This window comes from Zerene cesonia, chromosome 2, assembly GCF_012273895.1.
Source record: "Zerene cesonia ecotype Mississippi chromosome 2, Zerene_cesonia_1.1, whole genome shotgun sequence".
Lineage (NCBI taxonomy): Eukaryota > Metazoa > Arthropoda > Insecta > Lepidoptera > Pieridae > Zerene > Zerene cesonia.
Window position 1 is genome coordinate 2,383,690 of NC_052103.1, and position 15,069 is coordinate 2,398,758.

At 31.4% G+C, this 15,069-nt stretch overlaps 2 protein-coding genes across 2 annotated transcripts in view; one reads left to right on the top strand and one right to left on the bottom strand.

The window, feature by feature from the left end:
- Positions 1-4,254, bottom strand: part of LOC119834350 (ras-like protein family member 10B) — a 38,033-nt gene extending 33,779 nt beyond the window's left edge. The window contains exon 1 of the mRNA XM_038358703.1: positions 3,982-4,254. The gene's annotated coding sequence lies outside the window, so the exon portion shown is untranslated. The remainder of the gene's footprint in view (positions 1-3,981) is intronic.
- Positions 4,255-6,671: 2,417 nt separating this feature from the next.
- The window catches only part of LOC119835238, a 17,460-nt gene continuing 9,062 nt past the window's right edge, over positions 6,672-15,069 (top strand). Inside the window, exon 1 of the mRNA XM_038359949.1 lies at positions 6,672-6,720. The gene's annotated coding sequence lies outside the window, so the exon portion shown is untranslated. The remainder of the gene's footprint in view (positions 6,721-15,069) is intronic.

The following is a 15,069-nucleotide window of genomic DNA, read 5'->3' on the forward strand; positions in this document are numbered from 1 at the left end:
TTATAAATGCGAAAGTTTGTAAGGATATGTGTGTGTTTGTTGCTCTTTCACGCAAAAACTACTGAACTGATTGCAACGAAATTTGGTATGTAAACAGCTGGATAAGTGGAATAACATATAGGCAACATTTTATCCCGATATTCCTACGGGGTACGGTCTTACGCGGGTGAAACCGCGGAGCGCAGCTAGTTTCTTCATAATCCAGAAACAATTTCAGGTCGCTATGCGAGAACACAGTAAGAAAAGTAAAAAATTCTTTAATGTTTTACATTAAAGATTTTTTTTATCAATTGCGAATTGAAAAAAAAAATCTTTAATGTTTTGCATTAAAGATTTTTTTTTCAATTGCGATCTATTTATTAGATTATTTAACCACATTTTATATCAGCTAAACCAAGTAAAATTTGTGGACATTTGTTAGTTACAACTGACGTAAATAGATGACTGTTTCAACTAGCTAATCGCTCTTATGGGAACAAAAGTCGGTCGTTACCATATTGAAAAGAATAATGTTACATATTTATAGTGGCAAAATAGAGACAATAATTTACAATAACTCAATTTGCATACAGATGCATATTCCTTACTTTGTTTGCGTATTGCATATCAATGAGGTAGATATATAGGTCTAATTTAATCAATCATCATCTAATGACACGTCTTCCAATACATCACTTGACAATAGAAGTTATTATACCTACTCAATAGTACCCCAATAGTTTCATAATTTAAGAACTTGAACTTCGATCAAATAGTCGGGAGTTCGAGTTTAGATGACGGTACAAAAGATAAAAATTGTTTTTATTTTAGTTAATCCACACGCTATCCGCATTACCACAGGTTTTAGAAAGTTTGGATTTCTGTTACGTTGTTAAGTACTTAGTTGCTAAGCTATGCACGTGACGCATACTTTTTTATCAACCGACTTCAAAAATGAGGAGTTCTCATTTTATCTTTTTTCTATTTGTTACCTCAACATTTTCGACTGGGTGAACTGACATTGATGATTTTGTTTAAAAGCTGGAGCCCTCCGTATGATCCCATTTAATCCCAAAAATCGGTTTCGTTCTGACAACTTGAGGATAGTTTAGCTTTTTCTTAAAAGTCATTATTTTTAGTTTTCACAATTCTATCATATACTGAAAACTGTTTTGGTATCATTATAGCTGTGTATTTGAGTATCGTTTTAGCGATCGAATTTCGACCGATATGATTTTCGATGGTCCTAGTAATAATTAATAGGTATTAATTCATCCTAACCACAATCGTAATTGATAGATCGTGTTTCCGATACATTCAAGAGATCCTTAATATCGAATTTGTTGGAGGCCAAAGTTCGATTACTCTTCAGTGAATTTCAGAGAATTTACACAAATAAACTACATCACATTTAAACATCGTCTACAAATTATTTCCTACACGACGTATGATGATGAAAATAGAAATAGATTGCCAGATATATTGTATTTATTAGTACATAATTCTTTTCTCCTAGAAGTGTCTCCTCCTGCATGCTAGCACTCCAGACTCTATAATGATAAAAAATTCCTATCAAACATAAAAAGAACTCGGTCATTTGTTTTATCAATAAAGAGTCGGACTCGGAGATGAGAAGGCTTGAGAAACTCCCACGTTTTTGGGAAGTTCAGTCCAAAAAAATCTATATTTAAAAACTTAAAATACACAGTTTTTTAAGTTTTTAAATATAGATTTTTTTTTTTTTTACAATTATTATTCAAAGTTTTTGCAATTCGATAACGCTCCATTTGACTTAAATTTTCAATAGAGATTAGCTTACTCTCATTTTCCACCTTATCTAAACTCTCACCAAACTTTCCTTGTTATTTAACTATAACTACGTCATAAAAGACCCGTATAATGTACGCTAGACACCACAACCTTGTTCGTAATAACAGCGATTGTTTAAGTTCCCCAGTGATACAGAACACCTGCATCAGCTTTAGTTTACAAACAAAACTTTAGACTCCGTCCTACTTGTATTTCGAGTTTATGTTTCGAAATTTATACAAATTTCTCATATGAGAAGTTCTAAGAGTATAATTTTATTGAAAAATAATTCTAATGATATGGCCTTGGGAGGAATTCCTTATTTTCGTATTTTTGTACATATCTGAAAGTACGAGGTAAAGAATGGATATAACATATATTTATTTTTTATTATAGGGAAGCGCTTGACCACGATTTTGCCTGATGGTATGCTGAGACGTGGTCTAAAAATATAAACAGTCTTTGCCTCATGAGGGTTGATGTAGCCATAAATTTGCCTGTATTCATTTCATTCGTTATTCTATCCGTATCCTTCATTGATTCTATAAAGATTTATAGATACATTGTCATACTGAGATGGTCACAGATAATACTACAATGGATTGTCCCAGAAAAATCCCAAAAGAAATGTTTTCACGTTCTTAACAACTTTATTATTACCAAGTACTTACGCTTATCAACATTTGGTTTATATATTCTTCTAGCCGTTTCGACCTTCGCCCTCATGAATGTCCGTAATTAAATTTCCTGGCGAAATCACGGGAGTTCTTTGAAAGCGAATCATCAACAAATAATTAAGTAATTGGCTTTATTTCTATATCAATTAGGTACAATAATACGGATAATTTACTACGTTTTGACGCTAAAGTGACGTGTCACTGTCGTTGACCTCCTGTCCTGACCTGGAATGTGATTTTCAGCTGAGATAATAAACAAAGTATACGACTATTTCATTCTTTTCAAAAACCATTCTCTTCTTTCATATGATCAAGGTCTCAACACAGTCAGCACTGCATAAATCTGTTAGATTCAAATGTCACACCAATTCATCAACATCGATGGTATTTTACCATCATTTATATTAAATGTACAGTTTGGTTAATATGTTACATGAATTTTTTGCTAAGGACAACCGGAAAAAATGCATTTCAATTTTATGATGGTTCTTTGTGTCCGAAAAATGCCTCATAAATATTGTCGTAAGTAAGTCGGTGTAACTGTGATATTGCAAATTGTCACTAAAATAATATATTGGGTATACTACGCCAGTACGTTGAGGTTTCAGAATACCATTATTTTTAAAATGATCTCTCAGTGAGTCCCTAGAATTTCATGTCATCATAAATACATACAGAACGTTCGCTCTCTTTTGTTATAGAAATATGCCTTAAATACTGCTTATGCAACTGAAGTGAGCTTAGCTGCGGCAGATCGATCATGGGCTTCCGATTTTAGTTTCTCATCTGATGATCTTAAAATTTAAGTAAGTATACAAACGCCAGCCATTTCCACTCCTTGCTTGCTGACATAATGACTTGCTTGTTTACACAAGGGACTTTTATCTGATGATTTTGTTTAATTAAGTCTGATTTTATTTAAGTCGCGAAATGGAGCAAGTGCATTTAATGCACTAAAGTCTGATAAACCTTTTCTTATTGGCATATAAATCAAAATAAATGACTGTTAATAATATCCTATATAAAGGTTTCGTTAGATGCCACTATTCGGATAGGGCTCACATTATTATGAAATTTTATACGTAATTTTGTAGTTCTTAGATTCAGCTACAATTAATCTCTCATACGCTTAAGTGATAAGGTCTCTCCTGGATCAATATTTTGTCGGGTCAGCTAGTAATATGCTAAAATAGCGCCAACACTTCAGCTGCTAGTGTGACCTAATTGGCGCTAAAGCATACTGAAATCCCACTTGAAGTTTCTCAAAAGAAAAAAAAAGTCGTTTGTGTACTAAAATTAAATTAAAGATAAATTGAATAAATTAAAATTTCAAGAATATCACAGTTTGGTCTAATAAACAATGCTGAAATAAACAAAATAGAATGAATATTTAATTCAGAATGTAATAAATAAAAATTTAGATAATTTTTTATTAATTCGTTTGACCAAGTCACATATAATATACGAGTTTCTCAAGATATATTTTTATAGATTGCTTACTAGCTTAAATACTTACTTTTTAAACACACTGAAATATCTTCAATTTTAGCACAACCTTTTCCACAACACGTTTTTGTTAAAAATTAGATATGTACATATACACGGAAGACTAACTACACCACTAAAGTATTAAAATATTAAATTTTATAACACAATTAAGAAGCTAATATCCACAAAAATGCTTTATCTTGCATAACTCACTGTTATTTATAGAAAAAACTTATGAAGTATAAAAAATATTAATTAACACGACTGTGCTAAAAGATCGCCCGTATTGGCGAATTTTCATTCATAAAAAATAAAATGAATTATATTAATCTGAGTAAATTTTGCCTCCTCTTGGTTTGTGATTTTGACTTTTGTTTTGGTGTTGCCGTTTCGATAATTTAATATTCAACTGCTATAAACTGAAAGTTGAAAATTTTACATTTCGATAGACAATAATATATAGAAATGGTATTCATATGAAATAGTAATTGAAACATTTTGAAAATGCGATAATATAATAACAAAACAATTTAACGCAATACCAGAAGACAATGTTCTAAATAAAAGTCCTACGCTGCAAACTGTAATATTATAATATTTTTATATTACGCTGATCCTTTGTCATTTTTGATTATAAATACAACAGCACTAAGAACAGCATTAGCAATAATTGCTACGTGAGTAATAATAATTCCCAATAATTTGACAACGATTTGCAATAAACTAGCAATACTAAAATTAGCGCATGCGCAAAGACTTTATTTTCTTCGCGCCACATGTTTTGAGTTTGGCAGTTTTATTGATCCGTTTTAGGCATATTAGGAACATCTGATAGATAACCTAACTACCTTGAAGCTAGAAGGTTGTTGCCTTCGCGCTGTTGCCATTGAGATAAATATTGAATAATTCAAATTTTAACGCATTTAAAATATGTGCACATCATTTAAATTCTACAAAACAATAAAAAATATAATACATTAAAACTACCCATTATTAAAAGTAGAAAATACGCATGTAAATTTTCGAAGTATCCTTATGGAATTATTTATAATTTACGCTAAATACACTCTTTTATGCTTAAAAAAAAAGACGTTAGGAGAGAATAACAATTAGTACTTTTATCCTAATTTCATAGGCACAATCCCATTCTAGTACGCAACACTTATAACATCAGTTATGAACGTCTACGGACGTCGCAAGTAGCTGCTAACATTAGGTATTGTGTTTATACGTTTGCTTTCCGAAAATAAAAAAAATCTAGTAAAATATTTTTCAGATGAATCCATTCTATGGAATGTTACCTAATGGTGCATATCTCAGATTCTCAGAGGAGAGAGAGGAATATAAAATGATTAACTTTACGATACCATAAACAGGTAAATCGCCATAAGATTTAATTGCACAATAAAAGTCGAATCTAAAAATATCTTCAAAACAACGTTAGTGATAGGCAGGTACACATAAAGCGAGAAAAGCTGAATGTATCGTTATTTATTTTTAATTTGTTCTGTAGAATCCAATATAAGGAATTAAAATCAACCCAATGTATAAATAGTTATAACACCTTTTCGATAAACTGCTTTCCTAGAAGGAAAAATATGTAGTTCAAAATGAAATTTCCCGACTGAAAGGCAAGTGAAATGCATGTACTTTAAAGTGCAATGAATTGAAACGCTTTGTCGTTTTATATATTGCATATTATTTAAAGTTTAAGCCTTTTTAAAATCTTAATGCTTCGGGTAGAACCATAGACAAAAAGAGGAAGAAGTCTTTAATAAGACAGCACTAATATTTTCATCCATAGCTGGATTATCGCTGTAATTTATAATAATAATATTAAAAGCTTATTATAATCATTATGATAAATATGAATTTAATCCCACTGCGGGGACACATCACACAATACCTTAAGAGATTTCAAGACAATATCGACCACGCTGACAAGTGCGAATTGGCAGCGGTCACAATATGTCGTCGAACTTTTGATTCTTGTAGATGCCGGTTTCCTCACAATGTTTTCTTTCACCGTTACGAGCAGTGACGCATACAATACGCAAATAAAACGAAAAATCAATTAATTTCCTCCGAATTCGCGACTTTTCGATTGAAGTTTGAGATTTTAACCACTGAGCCACCATTGGTCCTGAAAAAGCCTAAGCCTGATATATTTTCCATTGACTTTTTAATAGACCGTAATATAGTAAGCTAGCTCCATTGTAAATACTGGTTTCTTCTATATTGTTTGTAGAATTGGGTTACCATGGATACATTTTTAATTTTTCGCTTTTAATTGGACAGTGATAACTTATGTTATGTTTTCCACAAATTTTCTATTTTGACTTAAAGATTATTATCGGTATAATCAAGTGGCATATCTTAATAAAGAAAGTAAAACGTTTGTAAAAGAAAGTAGGTAATAATCAGTTTTATAGATAGCTAATTGAGTACTAATAATATAAACTTTAATTACAACTAACCTACAGGCTATGATAACAAACTATGTTAAACCTTATTGCACAAAAAATACGTTCTAATTTACAAAACATGTGTCAATAAACTTTACCGTTTCAATAAACAATACAAATTTACATATTCTACGAGACGTACCATGGCGATGACGTCACAAAAACAATGGCTTAGCAAAATGCACCAAAGTGAGTGACGTCAAATAGACCAAAATATTGAACATTCTCCGGGGTCAAGGTGGCACCAAGGCAGGCGAGCCATGATTCAGTGTGTGAACGTGCGCAGGCGCAGCGGTGTTGCGGTACGTTGATTTACGATTTATTTTTAATAATGCGAACTGTATGACTTAAATATGTTTTATTTAAGTCAACTTACTTTACTCCAGTATATAGCTATGTTTTAATATTTAAGATTAATTAATCATATCTATGTTGTTATTACAAGTTATTGAAGTAACGAAAGTAATGAAGTAATTTTCGAAAATATAGACCCTAACAATGTTAAATGTAGATTGATAATTAATAAATGTTCGTTAACTAAGTTAATATTTATAGTAATGTTTGTTGAATAAATAGTGAAAAAATTTATATTGACATTCAGACAAAGGTAATATGAAGTGAAAATAACAACCGAACACCTATGTAGATATTTACATATATATTTCTAATACATTTCATTATTATAAGAAATATAAGGAATTTATTAAGGTAGGGTTGAAAACCTAGCTTAAAAAATGATTATTTAAACACATACACAATAACATTCACATCGCGTTATTTAATTACGAACCTTTTACATTCACAGCGTAACAAAATATGAATTTAAGTATATTTACAAATTAACAGTATGCAGAGAATTGTGATTTTTAATGATGATTGTTGCTTAATCGAGATAAAAATCACTCATTTGTCATTCAAGAGAAAATAGTAATCTCACTGAAATAAAACGATAAAAGATTACTATCCAGTAATCTTTGAATGCGTCCGCATTCAAAGTATGTTTCCTCAAAAAAAAATTTATGATATTCGAAAACGTCTTTTTTTAATTTTGACAGATATATTAAGATTGAATATAATTCAAAATATACACGTAACTAAAAATTGTATATCGCAATTCCATATAGAATAAATAACGACGAAACCTGATACAATATAGTTGTTATTATTTAGTAATAGACGCGCGTCCCGGCTCCGCCCGGATATCAATATCCCTGTTTATCCCAAGGGGGCATTTAATCGGGATAAAAATAATCCTATCACCCAAGTCAGCTCATTCCTTGTCTGTATACCAAATTTCATCAAAATCCGTTCAGTAGTTTCAGTGTGAGCCTTTCGCAAAGGTTCAGGCAATAAACCACAGCGCAGTCCAAGACCGGGTAGGTAGATGTCATATGTCGTTGAACTGTAGTTTCTCGGATGTGACGGTTTCCTCACGATCTTACGTGACGTGAATAATATGCAGATAAAATGAAAAATCAACTTATTTCTTGCTCGCCCGCCTGCATTCGAACCCCCGATTATTCATTTGAAGTCCAACGTCTTAACCATTGAGCCACCACTGCTCTTAATGAACGTTTATGCTATTTTAATTTAAATACATTATTTTCTATATTCGATACGTGTGACATCATCAACTTGCACTTAACCGGTGTGCTAGGTTATGACATAAGCCATCGCATATTATCAACAAAAAAATATAGGTTTATAATAGTATTATTTGATTTATTACTCTATAAATATTTACTTTATACATAGTGCAATAACAACTACTGCTTATGAATTAGACAGATATAGATCCACTATAAACACAGACAGATTTACTAACTCAGAAAACAGCGAATCACAACAAAACCACACACGAAAGTAGTTTATCCTCCCAATTACAGCATTGATGAAGCGAGTGTATTGTTCTAATATAATTAGAATAAACACATGCTTCAATTGCGGCAAGTTTTCGTTAGTGTATGCAGCGTAATAAAATCATAATTGCTCTTAAATTAGGTGAAGATCTTCCCCTACGTACTGTTTACCTTTTAGAACATAGGAATTTGAAACTACGTTATTGTATAAATACTGTGATTAAATGTAATTTTCTTATTGAAAATTATATGTAAGAAATATAATGAATATATAGGATAAATGATTTACAAGGTAACGAGTCACAATTTTATTTAATTTTAACCGACTTTTCGAATCTTACAAGATAATTGATTGATAACTCTTTGTTTGCACCTCAACAAAGCAACAAATACAAACATTTAAAATATTAAGTTTAAAATTCGTATCCCTAGTCAGTAAAAAACGAATACGAATATTTATGAATATGCAAAATTTTCACTAACAAAAAGCGATATCTCGTGGGATCAAAAGGAATGAAATTGTCAAAATTACTAGATAAGTGAAATATCCGTCGTCATACAATGTTTACTTCCTTGTGATATTGTATTAACAGCTGAGAGAAAGAACGTTAATTGATACGAGTATGCATTAAAACTATTCAAACGTGATATTCAAACAATAACGCAAGCATACAAAATAATTCCGATAAATTTCTATAATGAATAACGATAATCACGAAAATTGTTACATAGGCGTTAAAATTAACAGCAACATTCAATACAAACAAAGCGATAATAAAAATACATGTGTAACAAAAATGAAAAAGTTTTATCTCTCATTTTACTAGCTTTGTCCCATATCAAGGGAGTTACGACAAAAGCCTAGCAGTAACTTTCCAACCGTACTTGTGTTTATGGGTCTGGATATGATACAGGAATGAGGGGCAGACATTATTAATGATACTTTACTACTGTCGGGATATTATGTAATCTATTTTAACGCTGTGTGTTGTTGTGATTATTCGCAGTAGATATTAATAAATGACGTGTTTTCATTTTGTATTAGCTTGCTTATAAATATTAGAAAAAAAAGGGAAAATAAATAAAGAATTGCCTCTTACGCACATTACATCGAAAGACAAGAACATGGGTTGCTGGAGTATCATGGCCGAGTGAATCCCGCCTTTAAATCGAGTTTCATCTATATCTTAAAAAATGAACTCTTTCTTACGAAGGAATATATTATTATTATTGAACACAGGGAGATTTAGGGGTACCGGGGGTACGAAAAGACGATAAACGAATTTAACATAAGCGTTAAAGACGCAATAGGCGTTTTTTAATTTGATAAACACATAATAAGTATACAAAGCTATCACATAATACACCTAGAAAAGGCCCAAGTCGCGTAGATAGCAGTAACTACAAAGATATGCTACTATAAAGAGAAATCTTTTGTATGTTTGTAACGTTTTCACGTAAAAAACCACTGGACTGATTTCAAAAATTCCTTCATTAGAATGCTGCAACTACCCTGAGTGACATAGACTATACATGTACCACGGGCGAAGCCAGGGCGAATACCTAGTAATTAATAGGCCAAATGTACATATTGTACACTACAATTATCATCAAATGCAGATCCCAAATAAAAATCCAACTATTAAATACTCGCGCTTCCCTAAACTAATTTCTGTTTAGACAAAACCAAAAAATATTTTAAATGCGTAATAAACAATGTTACTCACACAAAGAAAAATTAATTCCATAAACAATGAAAGTCGTGGAAAATTAAAACGCATAGTCAATTAAGACATTGCATAAAGCATTTATCTCAGAACGTAGGAAGTTACCTCGCCGCTGGCCTTCTCAAAACCTGTAATGAATATTGATTCCTTAGTGGTTCCACTTGAACTGAGTTGAAGTAAATATACATCTAATGATGCAAAGATAAGATAAAAGGTAAATAAGATTGCTGACAGATAATAAAATACTGCAAATGGACATAAACTCAGGTTATGGCAATACGCTGGTATTAAACTGGCGAAACGTTTAATATAAAACCTTTAAACGAGCAATTATTTTATACCTATGTTCATATTTGTTGAGAATCTTGGAAGCGGCTAAAATGATTTTCGTGAAAATAAAAAAATATATACAAAAATGCCTATCATTCAGGCATATAACAATCATGTATTCAAAGAGAGGCACACAGTTTTGCATTCACAATATTAGTACGGAAGTCTTTTGCTACTGTTGCCCAAATCAAGAATATTAAATATCATATCATACCCCTTGGGGACATTGGCTAGTGAAAGTCGTATTTATCATATAACTAGCTGTTGCCCGCAGCTTCGATCAATGCGTTCTTCCCATACAAATATTTCAGAGCACTATTAAGTACGTGTATTAGGCTTTAACCTTCTAACTATCTCCAGACAGAAAAATCATATCATAAAAAAAACGCTCTATTGCGCCTAAAAGAAACATAAACAAACAAACACACTATCGCATTTATAATATATAGGTACTTAGTTAACTTTCCGTAGGAATTTCTAGGGCAACTCTTGAACTAAGCACCAGAGAAGCAATTTTATGAATCCTTGTAGTATTTTATAATAAGTAGTGGCGCAAGCCATATAACGATACGTAATTATTGTTTTTATTACAGTAATTGATATTTAGCAATACTTTATAGACTCTGCCTTGTTATTTCTTCGACTTTGTATCATTAAATATTTTATACATAAACCTGCGCTATATACAATTTAAATAAATGTTCTGGAGTTAGTAATTTAAAGAGGATGTAGTAATTTAAACAACATTGGATGTTTATCAGAAATTCACTTATAATTGTAGCAGATGAACCGAGTGTTTGGTGTAATTTGGGAATTTGTAGTAAGTTACAGATTTCAATTATGGCTTGCCTTATAAACTTCTTTCCGAACCGGTGATAAATATTAAAGCTATGTAACGACGATTCTAAAGTGCTTTTAAAAGAAGTCTTATTGAAAAATAAATGTTTGAGTTTGAGTTTGACTCTATTCAGATAACAAACAGCATTCAGGAATCAGTTGATAGTACGTTGCGGTAGTAATAACTATATATTTACTCTCATACTTTAAATTTCGTATCACCCAATCTACAAACTTCCCGTGAACAAAAAAATTAAATAAGACAACAAAACAGCTTAACCTAACCTAACTAAAATTACAGAACAAACTTGCAGGAATTATATTTAATTGCATTGATTGATACTTGAAATGTTTTAAAAGTACACTACATTTATAGAAATCCATGTTATTCTTTGTCGGACCGTAAAAGATCATGTGACGTCATGTGTCCATTCTGAACGGGATCAAAGTACCTTGATGATGTAATTAGTTTGATAATTTGCAAATGAGATAGTCTCATATAATATTAAAAAAAAAACATTGTTAAAAAAATAGAATTATTACACGATTCTATCTCCTATAATAAAATATGACAGCCTATTTGCGCTTACGATCCCAAATAAATGTAAGGGATATATTTTCAGCAATAGTATTACGTTATTATTGTAAAATTGAGATTATTAATAAATGTTCTAACATTTTACTTACTAAATAATAATATGATAAACGCAAATGTAAGATATTGCAAAAGTATGTAAATTTGCGCTATAAAAACTATTACGGCAAAGAAATCCATTAAGAGTTACTATTTACGTTGCGTTGGTAACTGGAAAACGTTTAATAGGTGTGGTCATGGTTCTTTGTCATGATTGCTAAGTTTTTTAAGAACTTTCTTGCATAATCCTATCTTACTAATATTATAAATGCGAAAGTTTGTAAGGATGTGTGTGCGTTTGTTGCTCTTTGACGCAAAAACTACTGAACCGATTGCAATGAAATTTGGTACGTAGACAGCTGGACAACTGGAATAACATAAAGGCAATTTATCCCAATATTTCTACGGGATACGAACTTACGCGGGTGAAACCGCGGGGCGCAGCTAGTTAAGTATAAAGCAGTCAAATATACTATACTATAACAATAATAAATATTAATATACCTATGTAGCCATGTACAAACCTCGTCACTTTATTCCAATAAGCAATATATGTATGACGTAGGTATGACTCGTAATTAATGGCCGAATCATGTTTGCTTATATTAGTAGGATTAAGATAACAAAAAATTATAGGATATAATATATATAATGTGATTCTAACACGCTATGCCTACAATTGTAATTTATTAAGGAAAACTTTATTTTCGCATTTATAATATTAGTAGGAATTAGTAGGACTAGTAGGATAGAATTATGGTGTTTGTTTCTTAATTTTTTATTATATGAATATATCTGGTATCTGTTTGTGGGATATGAAGTAAATCGGCATTTGTCACATTTTTATCGAATCCAACTTGTGGATACATATAAAAAGGCTAAACAGATTTTTATAATTCTTGTTTTGATGGATTTTTTTTCGCTTGGTTGTCAAACAGTCGAAAATACGTGCAAATGTTAGCAAATATAGGTAATGTATAAACCGACACACAAATAAAATAGTGAAATTTATGCCTAAGTGCTTCTATCAAAACATTTGTATTAACGCCTGTTGAAGCGCCAGCAGAAATATAAAATAAATAATTCATTACAAAATATGATTCCACTTATTTACGAGTACGTAATTCTTAGAAAAAAAAACATATAACATAATTACAATTCCACATCGCAGTCACGTTTCATCAATTTAAACACAGTTCCTGATTCAATTAATTCTAAATGTCATGTTTATAATTACCAAACTAATTCCTCCTAGATATTTTTCTATGATATGGTCATTTTGTATAACAAAATTATATTGTTGCTGGTTATTTTATTAGGAAAATATATGATTTTTAACACGTTTTTATTTACTTCCTAATTGCTTTACCTATCTGGTATGCTTGTATGTAACCGACTCATTTGGACTCGATTTTGACCCACTTTAAAACTTCAAATTTACTTCCAACATATGTAATTTAGATGTACAATATCCTACTAATATTATAAATGCGAAAGTTTGTAAGGATATTTGTGTGTTTGTTGGCTCTTTCACGCAAAAACTACTGAACCGTTTGCAATGAAATTTGGTACGTAGATAGCTTGACATCTGGAATAAAATAAAGGCAACTTTATACCCCGATATTTCTACGGGATACGGACTTACACGGGTGAAACCGCGGGGCGTAGCTAGTAAGTTCTCTCTACAACACATTGTTTACTCTTTGTTGATAAAGATATATTCACCTAAATTTAAATGTATACTATACAATAGTGTAATTGCTGCCTTTGGCCCGCGGCTTCGCTTACATACAATTACATCTGAACCATTCTCAAATGCACCAATGTGTACCTACACAAAACAATTAATTTAAATCAATGTAGTGCTAATATTATACATGCGAAGGAAACTCTGTCTCTCTGCCTGTCTCTCCTTCACGCCTGAACTACTGGACCGATTTATTAAAATTAGGTACGAAGATGAAGACATGAGAAGGACGTAAGAGAAGTTTTATCCCGGAAGTCCTACAGATAAGGAGACTATGAGGGTTTTCTTTAGACTTAGCGGGCGAAGTTGCGGGCGAAAACTAGAACACATAAAGTTATAGATTTAAAATTTTAATTCTCTTGTTATAAAATGTGGCTTTGATATATTCTCATGACGTATTCGGTTAGATGAACAACTTCGTGACTCGATAAAGAATGTGAGAGGTGCTACGTAAAATTACGAAGGCTAATCTTTTGTATCCTTGCATCTATGTAGTCCTAGTAACATTTTATATATTTAACACTAGACGATTGACTAGACTCCACCCGGAATTTAACAAAAATATATAAACCCTCTACTAGTAAGTAGAGGGTTATTTATATCCTATCCTACTAATATTATAAATTCGAAAGTTTGTAAGTATCTGTGTGTGTTTGTTGCTCTTTCAAGCAAAAACTACTAAACCAATTGCAATGAAATTTTGTACGCTGGACAACTAGAATTACATATAGGCAACTTTTTGTCCCGATATTCCTACGGGATACGGACTAACGCGGGTGAAACCGCGGGGCGCAGCTAGTAGTTACATATATAGTACAAGTAGTTTCTATGAGTGCATAGAAACTACTTGTCAAACAAAAAAACAGAACCTATATTTAAATTTTTGTAGGAAAATACAATTACGATACTTGTACAATAAAAACATAGTTTTCTTTTACTTTACTAACGTTTTATAGTAATACTTTCGATAGTGAATGGATTATCAAGGTCCAATGAGGTTTCCTTATAAAAAGGATTGAAATATACTGAAATGTTTGTTAAACAATGTTCAGTTCTTTGAACTTGTTATAAGAGCAAATGAAATTCAGCTTTAAGTCAAACATTTTTATAAGAATTGATACATCCTACATCCATACATAATAAATGCAAAAAGTCTATAAGCAGAAGTTTATTACATACCACATTTGTGGGACATATCTATCTGGATGTCTGGTGTAATTTGGTTGCAATTATTTCGAAAGTTCTCGATTTTTAACTGGATGTAATATTCATTCCTAATTAAGTACGAAGCTAAATTTCTAATTGTGGGTAATTCTATTCCTTCTATATTCTCATTTATTACAAAGACAGTCTAATGGTCGCATAATACTGTAATGCAATGAACAATTATCCTTCATACCTCAAATAACATGTTGAGTATAAACTAATTCGCAGCACAGTCGCATTGTTCGACCAAAATTATAGACTGTGATGTACTTGTTATACGTATCAACGTCATTGTTACTGTTGTCTTGACT